Source organism: Rhipicephalus sanguineus, chromosome 4 (genome assembly GCF_013339695.2).
Source record: "Rhipicephalus sanguineus isolate Rsan-2018 chromosome 4, BIME_Rsan_1.4, whole genome shotgun sequence".
NCBI classification, from domain to species: domain Eukaryota; kingdom Metazoa; phylum Arthropoda; class Arachnida; order Ixodida; family Ixodidae; genus Rhipicephalus; species Rhipicephalus sanguineus.
This window is the reverse complement of record NC_051179.1, coordinates 139,536,077-139,549,552: the sequence shown is the minus strand read 5'-3', so window position 1 is coordinate 139,549,552 and position 13,476 is coordinate 139,536,077. Positions and strand designations below refer to the sequence as shown.

The window sequence follows — 13,476 nt, the reverse complement described above, 5'->3', positions numbered from 1 at the left end:
ATCGCCAAGGCTTCAGGGACTAAGTTGAATAAATGAAAGATGGAACTGTTGATGATTGAATGTTTTTAAAAAACTAATATATAACGCATATATATATCATACATATATAACCATTCTCATGGTGTGAGACCCGTGCGGTTCTATGCGCTTCTACCACGTGCTATGAAATCTGGTAACGGGCTCCTCGACCAACATGACATATTTATAGGTCTCTTTCCAAAGAAGTTTCAAACACTAGCGTGGAGGTTTGGTGCCAATTCTTGGTGGCCACAGAGAGCTGACTTCGATTCTGGCTGAATCCCCGGTTTTATTTCCCCACTTTGCTGTCTGTTTAATTATTGAGTTTGAAGGCTATAAGAAGAGCTTTCGGATCAGACTTGGTGACCGTAAGTTCCTGTAGCGCGTCCCTCAGTGAAGCTCGCTTGGCTACCACTTGCCGGGGCAGTGCAGCGAAGCACTTCAGGCACTGAGCCACGCATTTCGCTGCAGTGTCAAGTCGTGTACTAACTCGAGGAGAACGAGGAGCAGGATGCTGTGGTTTGCAGGCGGATATAGCCTGCAAGATACGGAGGCTATTGCCCCGCCCTTCTACTCACTTTGCTTCGTCGCTAAGCGTGTCAGGTGGGGCGGCAGATGGGTTGCAAAGCATCGCAACGCCAACGTTGGCGTCCAGTCATCGAAGCCGACGTATTCCATCGGCCGCGTGTTCTTCGTGGAAGTCGTCGTAAGTTGTCCACGGCGTCTCCTTCTTTGAGAATCAGCTGAATTATGTCACTGCACCCAATGCGTGCCGCTCTTTGGATACGACCATTGCACGAGGTCTCCCTTGCCGGCCTTGAAACTTAGTGATTTCTCACAGGACGGGGGTCCACGTTTGGGCATCTCGGAACGCCGCCTCTATAGCCTGAGAAGGGGCCTCGTTTCTCCATTGACTCTGAAAAGGCACACGTATGTTTGCCAAAAATATCATACAAGAAACTATGCAGTTAGTTTTTAGAATAAGGGAAACGTCTGATTTAGGGAAAGTGAGTGAGGCGTGTGTTGTGTGTGTCCTGTGTGTGTTGAGATGTGTTTCCGAGCTGTCATGCATTTGAAGCATAGTGTGCACGTACGCTGTTTCACTGCGAGACACTATTGGCCTCGCAGCGATATTATTCAAATTTTTTGCCCGGCTCGTTTGTTCAAATGTTAGGTATTTATATATGCCTAATCGAGCAAAACGCAAATAATAGTGGTGACTTACTCCTTCAAATAGTAAGGCAACAACATGCATTCGGTCGCGTCGTCATGGAGTGCGTCGACATAGTTTTAAACTCTGGCTAGAGTTAGCCCGCCCACCATGTACACTCATTCACGCAAAAAAAGAAAGTTCTGGTATCTCATGTGGGAGAAATGTGATGCGTTGGGCAGCAAGTATGTATTATACCGAAGCATTTCTATCATGGTATCACAAAAACGGCACTACAACTCAACGGTGCCTTATACTGATACATACAGGTTATGCAATTTACACGACTGTGCCAATACACCTTACAGAATTGCAAATAAATACATCCTAGAGCTTTACTGGCAAAAAACGGCAGTAGCTTCACGGGACCCATGGTGCTTATTATTCAAATAAATGTGTACATTCTTCTTGGTACAAAGCTGGTAATTGTTTAACTTTGTTCTCGTAATATTACTGATTTTGCAGACTATGAAGTTCTAAACCTTAAGAAATAATCTTGCTTGCATAACTGAGTCCACTTATTTCTATATAAGCACTAAGTATCAATTCCTGTGTCTTCAGACTGGCAACTAGCTGGGCGCTTGGGTGTAGCTTGCAGTATACACAGGGTGTTTGAAGAAATGTGTCCGAAAATCTTTGAAAATCAGGGAATTATTCCATTTCTCTGGTGCCTTTACAATTGCTTTTTGTGTAGCCGCAGGCATCTTAAGGTGCCTTAAGATATCGTTTGGGACAGTAAAGAAAAAACCTAAATTAATTAACTTTTTTAATTAGTGGAGTTAGGCGGTGTCATGTGAAATGAGAGAATTGAAGTCCTCATTAGGATAACCCATTGCGGCTTTGAGATTTCGAAAAGCGGCCTCTAGTAATATTGCGCAGTAGTGAAATTCAACCGAATTCAGCGGCGAAACCGAAACGCGGAGCAGCGCAACTGCCATATTCTTCTGAGACGTGCAGAATGAGCGAGCCTCGCTATATCCACCATCACCGGCTTCGTTGTGGGCGTGCGGGCTGTGCTTGCAGTTATAGCACGCATGGCGCACAAACGTTAACGAAACGCGGAAGAACTACACCTCTATAATCGTCCGTCTTGAACAGTGACGTCATTCTGGTCATCTGCGTGTTGCGCTCACACGGTGTTTTGGTTACGCCGTTGAATTTGTTGAGCTTAATTACGCCGTAATAACTACTACAGGCCGCTTTTTCTATATCTCAAAGCTGCGATGGGTCCTCGCATGAAAAACTGCAATTTCCATTTGACATAACCGCTAGTGCGCTAAATAAAAGCTTATTTCATTTAAATTTCTTAATTACCCTCCGGAATGATGTATTTAACCATCTTATGATGCCTGCCGCTACAGAAAAAAGCAATTGTGAGGCAGCGAGCAAATATCGCATTTTTTCATCTTTGAGGATTTTCGGAGGCATTTGAAATATCTTTAATCGCCGTAAGTAACGCTTCTGTGCTAAGTATTCGATATAATCATAAACAATTGTACCATAAACATCTTACACGGGGCTCATGGCACAGTGATGCAGTCTCCATTTCTCGCTTATAAACGCCTTTCTAAGGTTTAATGAATTCTTTTGATAAGGGATTTGCCGATAAATGAGTGTACCACGGCAGAATGTACTTTTTGTAGAGCCAGCGCGCTAAATTTCGCTGGTCAGGAAGAAATTAGACTAATGTATACATACTCAATGAATGACAGCGACGTCAGGACCTTAAGTGTAACAACTGGTGCGTCGAGATTACCACGTGGTGTCATTACGAATGGGTCTGCAAAGGGGATGTTGGCTGCGAAGTGTAGGTGCACCAGCAAGCATTACGCCCATTTGCCACGGAGTGAAGACGCCTTCCGCATTGCGTGAACAATTACGTATATGCATACACATTCGGAATGACATCAAACTCGTCGGTATTGTCGAACACGGTGAGACATCTAGCAAACATAGTGAGCGTTGCGGGCTCACCTGCGATATCCGTATTCGTGACGATGTCGTCCGCCGCTGCCCGGTGTAGTCGCCAGTGGATCCGTCACTGCTATTCCAAGGAATCAGGAAAACACAAAGTACTAGTTACCGCCCGGATTGAACTTGGGCTGTTTTTGCGTGAGAGTGCGCTGTCTTACCAACTAGCCACGCCGGCGATCCGGAGCTGCTATGAAGAAAGACCCTTCACACATGCCCTATAGTAAAAGAGTTGCGTAACTTCATAGGTGTACAAGGTCGTCTCGCAAACAACTGGGCGTGCGGTCGCCGTGAGGCCTACTTTACAAATGTTCGTTGTGGACCAAGGAAGTGACCTCGCCGTGTCGTCTGCTGCTGCGCCCCGCTCCGGGCGCTGAGAATTGTGTGTGTCGCTTCCGCGAAGACCAATTTCTCTTGTTTGCCATTATTCTGCCGCGGCCTTCTTCGTGCATTATGTTCATAAACAATAGCCTTCTCAGCGTGTCAGACTGCGCGTCCTTCCCAGCCCCCATGTCGGATCGCAAAGCACGCGTGACTGTACTTATATAAATGTGAGCATACTGAATCGATACTTTTATGCTCAGTACATGGATAAGCTTTCGCAAACAGGTTACGATGGACTCTCAAGAGCTCGCTACTTCAGTTTACGTTGTGACAGGGTTGCGTGTTTCGCGCAGGGCTTGTAATTTTTACAGCGGAGCTGCGTAAGCCGACCGTTAGTCCGTGCAGAGCGAACGGAAAACTATCATCATGAACCTGCGCGAGCTCTCTTCTTTCTCTTCGTCCTCTTCTTCATCTTCTCCTTCGCTCCCAGAACACGTGCGCCCATTTGTCTGGCGTGAGATGCAATAACTCTGATGAGCGAGAGAACGAGCACACACAGACAGAAAGAAAGAAATAGAGAAAAAGAAAGAGAAGAAAGGCTGCAAGAGATAGAAATACGGAGAAATAAATGTACAGAGAGACAAAGATATAGAAAGAGACGCAAAAAAGTAGACAAAGGGTTAGCGAGAGAAAAAAAAAGAAAAGAGATGCAATCAAAGAAATAGAGAGAGAGAGAGAGAAAGAAGGAGGAATCCAGAGCAGGAGGGATATAGAGCAAAAGGCAGAGAAAAAGAGCGAGAAAGAAAAAGAAATAGAGACAGAAAGACAGAAACACAATAAAAGGCACAAAAAGAGATAGAAAAGACACAGAGCATATGAGAAAGAAATACAGGAAGCAAGAAAAATAAATAGACTCAATGCAGGACGGCCAACTCTGCACTTCCTTCAGCCTTGTCGCCACTTGTGCGAAGCTGCCTTATTTATTTATTATTTTTTTACTGCGTAAGCGGTTATGAGTTCACAACAAACTGGCCGTGAAGGTTCAGTGATTACGATGCTTCATTGTTGACACGCAGGTCACGGGAACATATCCAGGTCTTGGCGGCGACATTTCGATGGAGGTGAAATGCTAGAGGCCCGTGTGCATTTAGGCAGTGTTGTATGCGTTACCGAAAATAAGCAACTATATACGTTACTCGTTACGCTAAAGTACAAGGAACGCGTTACCGCCCTGCGTTACCCATAAAAAAAGTTTGACGCGTTATCTTTGTCGTTACCAAAAAAAAAGTAACGGACGTTACTTCTGCCGTTACACCATTGTCATAAATATTAAGCAAGGCGTCTTCACCTCAAGAACCTACAATAGCAACTTTATGAAACTCCTATTCACACGTAACATTGAAGTTGTCGCCGAAAAAGAAGCTTTACCCGAAACACTGATTAAACGAGAACAATTTCCACAAATCTGCCATATCTTTGCAGTACTGTAGGCGCTTAAAATTGCCTCTAGAGTTAAATGTGATGGCTTCTAACTCGGTGGCACATGGAAAAGCTATTTTGCAGAATGGGTCGATAGACACAAAGTGAAGGATTTTGATCATCAACGCTCTCCGCAATGAAAACATCCCTGAACAAACCAGCACTAATAGGACGGCGTGCTTCTACCTGTATATTTGCCCCAAATATTGCGACTGCGTATGTGAAAGTGTTCAACATCAGCCTCGCTTGCTCAGGAGTTCAATAACAACAAACGTAGGCGCAGTTGCAAATAGCAGGAGGCAAAACTAATTTTCAACACAAAGTTTACAAACAGTGCTAGAGTATTGCAGGAACAGTTTACTAGTAGCTACAAACCGCTGCGTATAAGCAACAGATGCGTTTCGAAGCATTAATCGGACAGCTTCAGTCGCTTATTTAGCGCTTACGTCACTTCCATAAATAGGAGCTCGACGGACGCACTCTATGGTACTCCTGTATTCACTTTAAGGAGGAGCTGGTGAACGAGCGGAAAGTTTTTCTTGAGCCCGCTCATGGCGATGCCACGTGGCATCGAAGGTACCGAGACAGTCGCTCATCTTCAGCAGGCGATTACGTTCAGAAGGCATTTCCGTACAAGTCATCCTCCTTTGTGCTGGAGCCCACACCGAGTCGTGATGTGATCTCGACAGCTCGCTTTTGACGGTTTCAAGGACCGCATTACGCTTCGCTTCATGGACAATCAACGACAACTTGAACCTCGATAGCAAGGTAGCCGAAACTATAGCAGATCCATTTATTAAATTTAGGGAATTTGCTCCCCATTGCAATCTCCCCCGCGCAAAAAAAAGGGCCCCGTGCGGGGCCGCCATGCCAACGCTTAGCGGGCCGGCCGCAGACGATCGCAGCGACAAAATAACTTCGGGACGAGCTCTGGGAAAGAGGTTTCTTCAAGACGAATGCATTTTGTGTAAGACTGCGAGGATAATTGGAATGAACAGTAACGAGTAACGTGACACCCCACATTACCGAAAAAATGGCAACGAAAGTGCGTTACCCGTCACGGTTTCAAAATAGCAACTAGTACGTTACTAAGCAACTGAAAAAAAGTAACGGAGTTACCTGTAACGCCATTACTTGTAACGCGTTACCGCTAACACTGATGGAGACTAACGGCAATTGTGGCTAATGTTAAGTCGATGCGCGTTGTTCAAGTACCATCGCGGGTGCCTTGCAAAAGAAATACCTAATTCAAATGTATTTCATGCAAAGTAAATACCCAATAATATATTTTAATGCAAAGGAAATACCTAATGCAAGAGAAACTGTGGTGCGCATAACTCCAGGGCAGGGGACACAAACGCAGTACAGGAGTTCGCAGCCCGGGAACCTTCCGTTCGCGGGCCGCATGTTTGTGCGGATGAAGACAGTCATATCATGTGCGCATGAGGACAGTCATGTGCGAGCCACCCAGCCCGCACAAGACTGTCCTCGTCCCACATATATATAATATATATATATATATATATATATATATATATATATATATATATATATATATATATTATTTAAAGTAAGTGCGGCAATTAGCGGTCAACTTGGGTAACTTGCACTCGTATTCTCGCCCATTGCGATTAATGAGGCTTTGTTCGGGCAGGCTACATACACGTGACTGATCTCAAGCATTTCTTTCGTGAGGCGCTCCATGCGGCCACAATATGTTCAAACCTAGCGGTGGAACCAAAGCTCTGTACTTCAGACTCGGCGTCAGGATTTAACGCGTAATTTTTTCAGCAGCAGCTACGTTACTCACCTTCGCGGTAGCGTCGACGGTGACCCTATATATCCGCAGAAAAAAAAGTGACACGTCTCACTGTTTCCCAATCTCGGCTGCCCTCACTGCTGACGTTCTCGAACACTGTCTGAGCGGAAAATCACTGTGTGTCCAGATATCTTCCAGTGGTTGCCGCTATACGGCATTGTCACATTAGCCGTTAATCTTGCCTCCTTTCCTGCCTGAGCTCTTGTCATATACGATACGCTTTGAAAGGGCACTGCTTGAAGAGAGCACCCCGGTTGTCGTGCCGGAATGGGAATGGAAGCTCCGCTACGAAATCGCTGCTGCTGCTACGAACCTCCTGTAATAAGAAAATTGGCCAGGAGAGCTGCCATAGACGGGCCCCGGCTTACTCTCCCATGCTCTCTAAAAGCTGTTTGGTACATAACAAGTTTCTAGCAGCTGCGCCTCTTTTGTCTGTGATAAATCAAGCGAATGTGGCAAAAATCACAGCATTGCAACCGGAAAGGGGATAGTGGACGTGCAAAGGTTGTTCAGAAAAGCAAGGATAACACGCGCTAGACATCGTTTCCAGTTTTGTCTGTGGCTGCGATACATGTTCTGCTGTCGGTCGCTTTCACGCGATAGCTTTAAAGAGCTCGTTCCGCAGAAATTCCGGTGTCGGCGTCGGTGTCGGCATCGTTGGTTGTGAACGAAAAATCATCTTGTATAAAATAAATAATAAGAAAATCTTAGGATCGAGTGAGAATCGAACCCAGACCGTCCGCGTGGAAAGCAGGTGCTCTACCACACAGCGACTCCATTGCTTGGAACTGCAGGAAGTGCACTGAAATTAACTTTTATGCTTCACAAACATCCGCGTCCTGTGTACAGGTGTAACAGTACGAGATGTAATATCGCAGTAAAACGGGTACAAGCGTATATTGCCATCGGGCGTGACACCGTGCGAACTGCACAACGAGTTGATGGTTAAAGCCGGCAAACCATTACAAAAGGCACACACATCACTGCGCATATTCCCTTACGAACACGTAGTGTGTGCATCGCAACTTCGAAAGAGTATCACGCGCGTATTTGCTGCCGCTTTAAAGCATGCCACCCATTAAAAAGGCCATACACATTAGTGCGCGCATTCTCTTACACACACGTAGTGGGTACACTGCTGTCATAAAAGCAGGATGTCAGAACGGAACGAAAAACAAAAACGAAAAACGAAAAAAACGATATTTTTGACCGGAACGAAAACGTGACCGAACCTTTATCTTTTATTTCGTTCCGGAGTGAAACCGAAATTTTTTTAAATCGGTTTTCGGTTCACGAAAAAACTTGGCAATCCGGAACAACTGAGGTCATGCAACGTGAGCAATTATGCACATCTCGGAGTACAGTATTAGCGCGTACCTCAGGCAGAAATTCCAAAGCAACGATATGTTGAAATTGTACAGAAAACGAAAACAGTGGCAACCAGAGAACCAGTAACGCAAGCGAACTTTTGCGCGCCTGTCACGCAAGCCAGCGGGGAGAGGGCATTGTCGGCACCGAAGTTTGTTACAGCGAAAGCTGTTATGAGATTACAACAGCCGATTTTGGCGCCATAGTTGTCCGCCGCCACCGATGTCCGTAACCGCTATCGCGTGAAATCAGAAAAAATGAAATGAGAAACAAATTTCTAGGATCGGATGGGATTTTACTCGCGCCCTGTGCGTGGCAGTCCAGTATTTCACCACAGTGTCACACTGGTGCTTGTAACTCCTTCGCAAAAATACTCTATACAGGCTTCATGTCGGGCAAGGAATCGTGTTAACATATGTAACATAGCGTGGCAGAAGAGTAAAATAGCAACCTGGCGTCACACAATGCGAATTGCTCAGGGAGTCAGTCGCTGAAGGCTTTCAACCCGTTATAAAGGGCTCAGCCATAATTCTTCATCGTCATCAGCCACAGTACATAGTGCACATACTGCCTCACAGATGTGTAGCAGGTACCAAGATTATCCGAAGAATGAGGGAAAATGGCATAGTGGGTGCTTCGCTACGTCAGAAAAATTATGATGGTTTATGACGTAAAGGGTACATTGCCTGTGTGCTTGTATTAGTTTCCCCAAGGGAGTATAGAACGAGCTCTAGAAAGGCCGCTGTTCCAGCTTACGCTGTGACTGTGCAGCGTGTTCCGCGCATGCCTGCCGATTTTTTTTTTCATCAGATCAGCGGGCTTGCACAGAGAGTGCACTCAATGACGTGCTGCTTTTGAGATCATGCTCGTTCCCTTGACACAAAACACTGATCCCGGTAAAGAAAGTCGTAGTTGAATTTTGAGTAAATAAATACCATGACTTTGAAGGTTATAGTACTGGTTTGTGCGAGGGGGTAGAAATTCGTGGTAGAGTTACTTCCATTCCTGTGAAGAACGTGGAAAGAACGTGCTGCACCCCTGCCTCAGTTTCTTAATTAAGAGGACAAGTAACTATATCACAAATGTAATGTTTTTTTTTTTGTGATTACCCTAACTTCAAATTTTTGCATAAAAAAACCGTTACGAACCGTTACGAAACATTTCTTTTTTTCGTTTCGGAACAGAAACGGAACGGAACTTTTTGCGGTGGAACAAAACTAAAACCGAAACGAAAAACATTTTGTTCCGACGCCCTGCATAAAAGTGCCTTTGAAGAGGGCGGAAACCTTTACCTTTACTATAGGTATATGTCGAGTGTGTGTGCGTGTTTGTGAGACCGGTCGAATGAACATAACGACAAGCGAAACAGAGCGCGATGAGGATGGGGCAGGATATCGCTATCGCGTTCAAATCTCAAAGGCGAAGCTTTAGCGTCCCCCAGTTTTTCTTAAATTCCCGCTAGTGGCAAAGTACGCCTGCTGACAGCCGCTGTGAACCATGGTCCCTGTGACTGCGAAAATGTTTTCTATCACCTTCTCTTTGTGACCGCTGCTCTTCCCCAGGGAGCTGAGCTATACTCCTGAAGGTGTTCGGGAATATACCGCCTTTTTAACTTCACACTTGATTCGTCTCGTATGGACATCGCAGCTGGTCTATTTATGTTTTTAGCACATTTTTGAAAGTGCTGAGTAACGTCGTGAGAAGGCTTAAACGCAGGGTCGAGGCTATTCCTGTGGTTTTGGGGAATTGGCAAAAAAAAAACGCACTGCCGATCAGGAAGACGAACGTGGTGAAGCGCTGGGCGCAGCGCTTTTGGGGTAAAAAAGGTTCTACTAGTTCCTAACAGTTATAACCCACTTGTCTCAGATGTCATAATCATGCTAGTAACCGCAGTGACGATAACAGTAGCCGCACTTACAAAATAATAGCTACTAGTTGTGGCAACCGTTAGTAGTGGTGCTCCTGCACTTGCTCGGAAACTTCGAAGAACTTATGCACCTGCCTGAAAACTGTGAGCCTATGTCATCCTCTTGTAAACTACAAAGCTGCTTTAATTTGTTGTACGGCTACTTCAATGTAAAAAGTTGTCCAGAAAACCAAAAAAATATGAGTATACGTTTTTTTTTATCACGGCATCCATTATTAATAGCGCATAACGGCAGTAAAAGGGACATTGATGTGCGAGTAGAAGTACCTGCTGATCCGTTAGTCGGTTCGTGGTTGGTACTCACCATAAAACTATGGCAATAAACAATGAAAGAAAAGGGGTGGGAAGGGCAAGGCGGCGCACACCGTGCTCCTTCTCCCTCCTTTTTTTTCGTTATTTCGCGCAAACCTGCCATATATTTTATCGTCAGCACCACATGTGCTAGTATCTGATTTTACGACATATACAAATGTATAACGAACAACGTGCGACAACATGCGCTGGCTCTGACACTTCGCGGCATACCATGAGCTTCCATAGGCATACACATGACGAATGGTATCGGGACCACAGTTTGTACCGGTGTTTATGTATATGCCGACACAACCTATGTTGGGGCCGTATATTTCTGGAAATTCAGGCCTCCACGTATGCTGCACTGAAAGGACGCGTAAGTAATAACCGAAAATAACGAAGCACACCAGAGGCCACAGTTGAAATAATGAATGGCAGAACTGACGTTCGCCCATTTGCAACTCAAAGCTGCAGGCAAATACGCGTGCGTTTCGCTTTAGCTTTGAGCTACCATTCGGTGGATTTCATTCTTTCGTTCATAACGGTTTCTCCACCTTCCGGGTTTCTGTAGAACTGATATGCCTGTTCGAATGATGTTCCACAGATCTTACCGTTATCAAGCACACTGTAGTACTGCAAGGATGAGGTCGCAGCCTATGATAACTTATCTCAGGCGTTCCTGGATAGCTTTAGCTCTACGAAGTATTTACTGAAGAGCTCCTAACTACTGGGAGGTTCAATATCAAATGCAATGACTAACACTTTGCTTCCAGTTAGCAGTTGGTTATTAATCTTTCTTGACTTTGGGATGGGTAGGCGAGTAGACTATAAAAAACTAATCTTCATAATGCTGAGCAGAATTAGCTGAGCAGAATCGGAATATGCACACGGTGAAGTGCCCATTCTCTAACGGATTTCTATGTTGCCATAAATGTTTTTGTGTTTTAAACAAACTACCTTGAATGTGGCCTTCAATTGGTTGCTGCTCCTAACGATGTTGCCCTGGTAGGATGTTAACATATGGAACACTCTCTCCAAAGGATCAGCGAACTACCAGCGCACGTGGTGGAAGCCGCCATACAATGATCTGTACTGGCACTTCGACTAAAGCCAACTTGCATATAGTAAGCCGCATTTCACAGTATGAAGCATATATTAACTTCCAGATTCTGGTGTAAGTGCTACGAGCAAAGTATTGCAAAACCTCATCAATTCGAGACGCAATCCAGCCACACTTCGCATATGGTCTGAACCTAATATCATTATCTTACTTTTAGGCAAATTATTTTCGTATAAGTTTACGAAACGCTAAGTTGCGTACAATGCGTTTCTCATTTATTTGCACCCAAAGAATATGAAGTTGTTTCTTCAAAATTGACCGACACCGCTCTGTGAGCCGTCTCATTGATCTCACTGAGCGATACTGGACATCGCTACTGCCTCTTCCCTGATGTCCTTCCACAGCTCCATAAAAGTAGCCTTCTCCCCTTGCTCTCGTATCTTCTCCTCCATACGAGTGAGGAGGTACGGTGTAAAGAATTCTTTCCATCCTCCAATTTTGGCGGTCCTCACCATGGGAAACTTTGTTTTGTCGCCACGGTATCCTCTACTACAGGACACCTTGTTTCGTTGAAATATATCTTTCCACTCATCCGACTTGTCTTGAAAATCCAAAACCAACACATCTCTCGAGTACTCAGGTTTACTCAACTCCACGATCTTCTCAAGGAGTGCTTCCTTCTCCTGCAGAGCCTTGAAGTACCGCTCACCCAAGAACAGTGACAACCGCACAACCGCTCCGCGAGTGTCTCGTTTGATGCTTTCGTAGGTTATGAAGAAAACGTTGGGCTCGTCCCTCAAGGCGTAACCAGCAGCGACGTGGTCAAAGTAGCTCCCGTAACCGAGGTCACTCTCTAGAAATGCGTCAACAAACTCCTCAAAGGCGCCATCTTGAAAGTTCCAGATGCTGACGTCTGTCATCATGTTGTAAAAGGAAACGCATACGTCCCAAGGGTTTCGGGCCAGGTAGACGTACTTGACCTCTTTATTCATTGCATCCTTGCAAAGCGGCAAGTGAGTGAAGAACAACCTGATGGGCAGTATCGGCTTCCAGTCGCTGTGTCTCATGTACTCTAGGGCATGGGTGTGGCTTGTGAACTCATTGTACGTCTTGACAGGCTCGCCGTCCTTTAGGATGAGCTGCGTTATGTACTGAACCCAGTAAGTTCCGCTTTTAGGGTACGTGCTTTGCATCAAATCGCCTTTTGTTGGTCGGAACTTCAAGCTTTCGCGGTAAATGTCGGCATCCAACCAGGCGCATCGCGGAACGCCGTCGATGACCCTATGGAACGGCCTGCGAGGTACCCTGCCGGGGAGTTCGCCGCTGCAAGTGTTTTCGAACTGCATCAGAAACAGCATGTCTCAGTACACAACGCACTTAACAAATGCAAGCATGTTCAATCTACTTTATTAGGCATACTTCAAGTATCGTAGTAGAAAGTGCACATAATTTTAACATTTAAAGTGTACGAATTCCACTCTCACAAGCACGAGTTTTAATTAACGTTGTGTCAAACAAAAAAACGAGCACTCGAAAAATTATATTCCTTCATTCAAGCACGGGCTATGAAACTTGTATAGGACTTATTTATGAATATTCTTGTATTATTTGGAACCAGTAGTTAAAGTACCTCATTAAGAAACAAGAAAAGTTCATCATAACATAAAGCAGCCGTGATCGTCTTCGGCAGATAGGGAAGGAACCACTCTAGTGTTGAAATCGGAATACAAAGAGCAGCATAAATAATCAGTCGTGTCTCGCTGAAAATTCTTGCAGTTAGAACTACCAGTTAGAATACCTAATAGGAAAACCAGATTTCACGGAAAAAGTTGCTTTAAAACAGCCATATCTTACGTCCGGACGGACACGTCCCAAGTGGAAATCTAGAGAACAGTAGGCCAGAAGAAATGTATGCGCAAGTTATTCCCTTATAAAAGCTTTCGCAGCAGAATCGACTGTCACGTGAGCAACTGTGCATGGTAAATAAAAATGTTTTCAATTCTCAC

The 13,476-nt window shown here is 45.0% G+C and overlaps 1 protein-coding gene across 1 annotated transcript in view; it reads right to left on the bottom strand.

Annotated features, from left to right (window-relative positions):
• LOC119390747 (sulfotransferase 1C2A) overlaps positions 1-3,402 on the bottom strand; it is a 26,062-nt gene extending 22,660 nt beyond the window's left edge. The window contains exon 1 of the mRNA XM_037658438.2: positions 3,361-3,402. The gene's annotated coding sequence lies outside the window, so the exon portion shown is untranslated. The remainder of the gene's footprint in view (positions 1-3,360) is intronic.
• Positions 3,403-13,476: the final 10,074 nt, after the last annotated feature.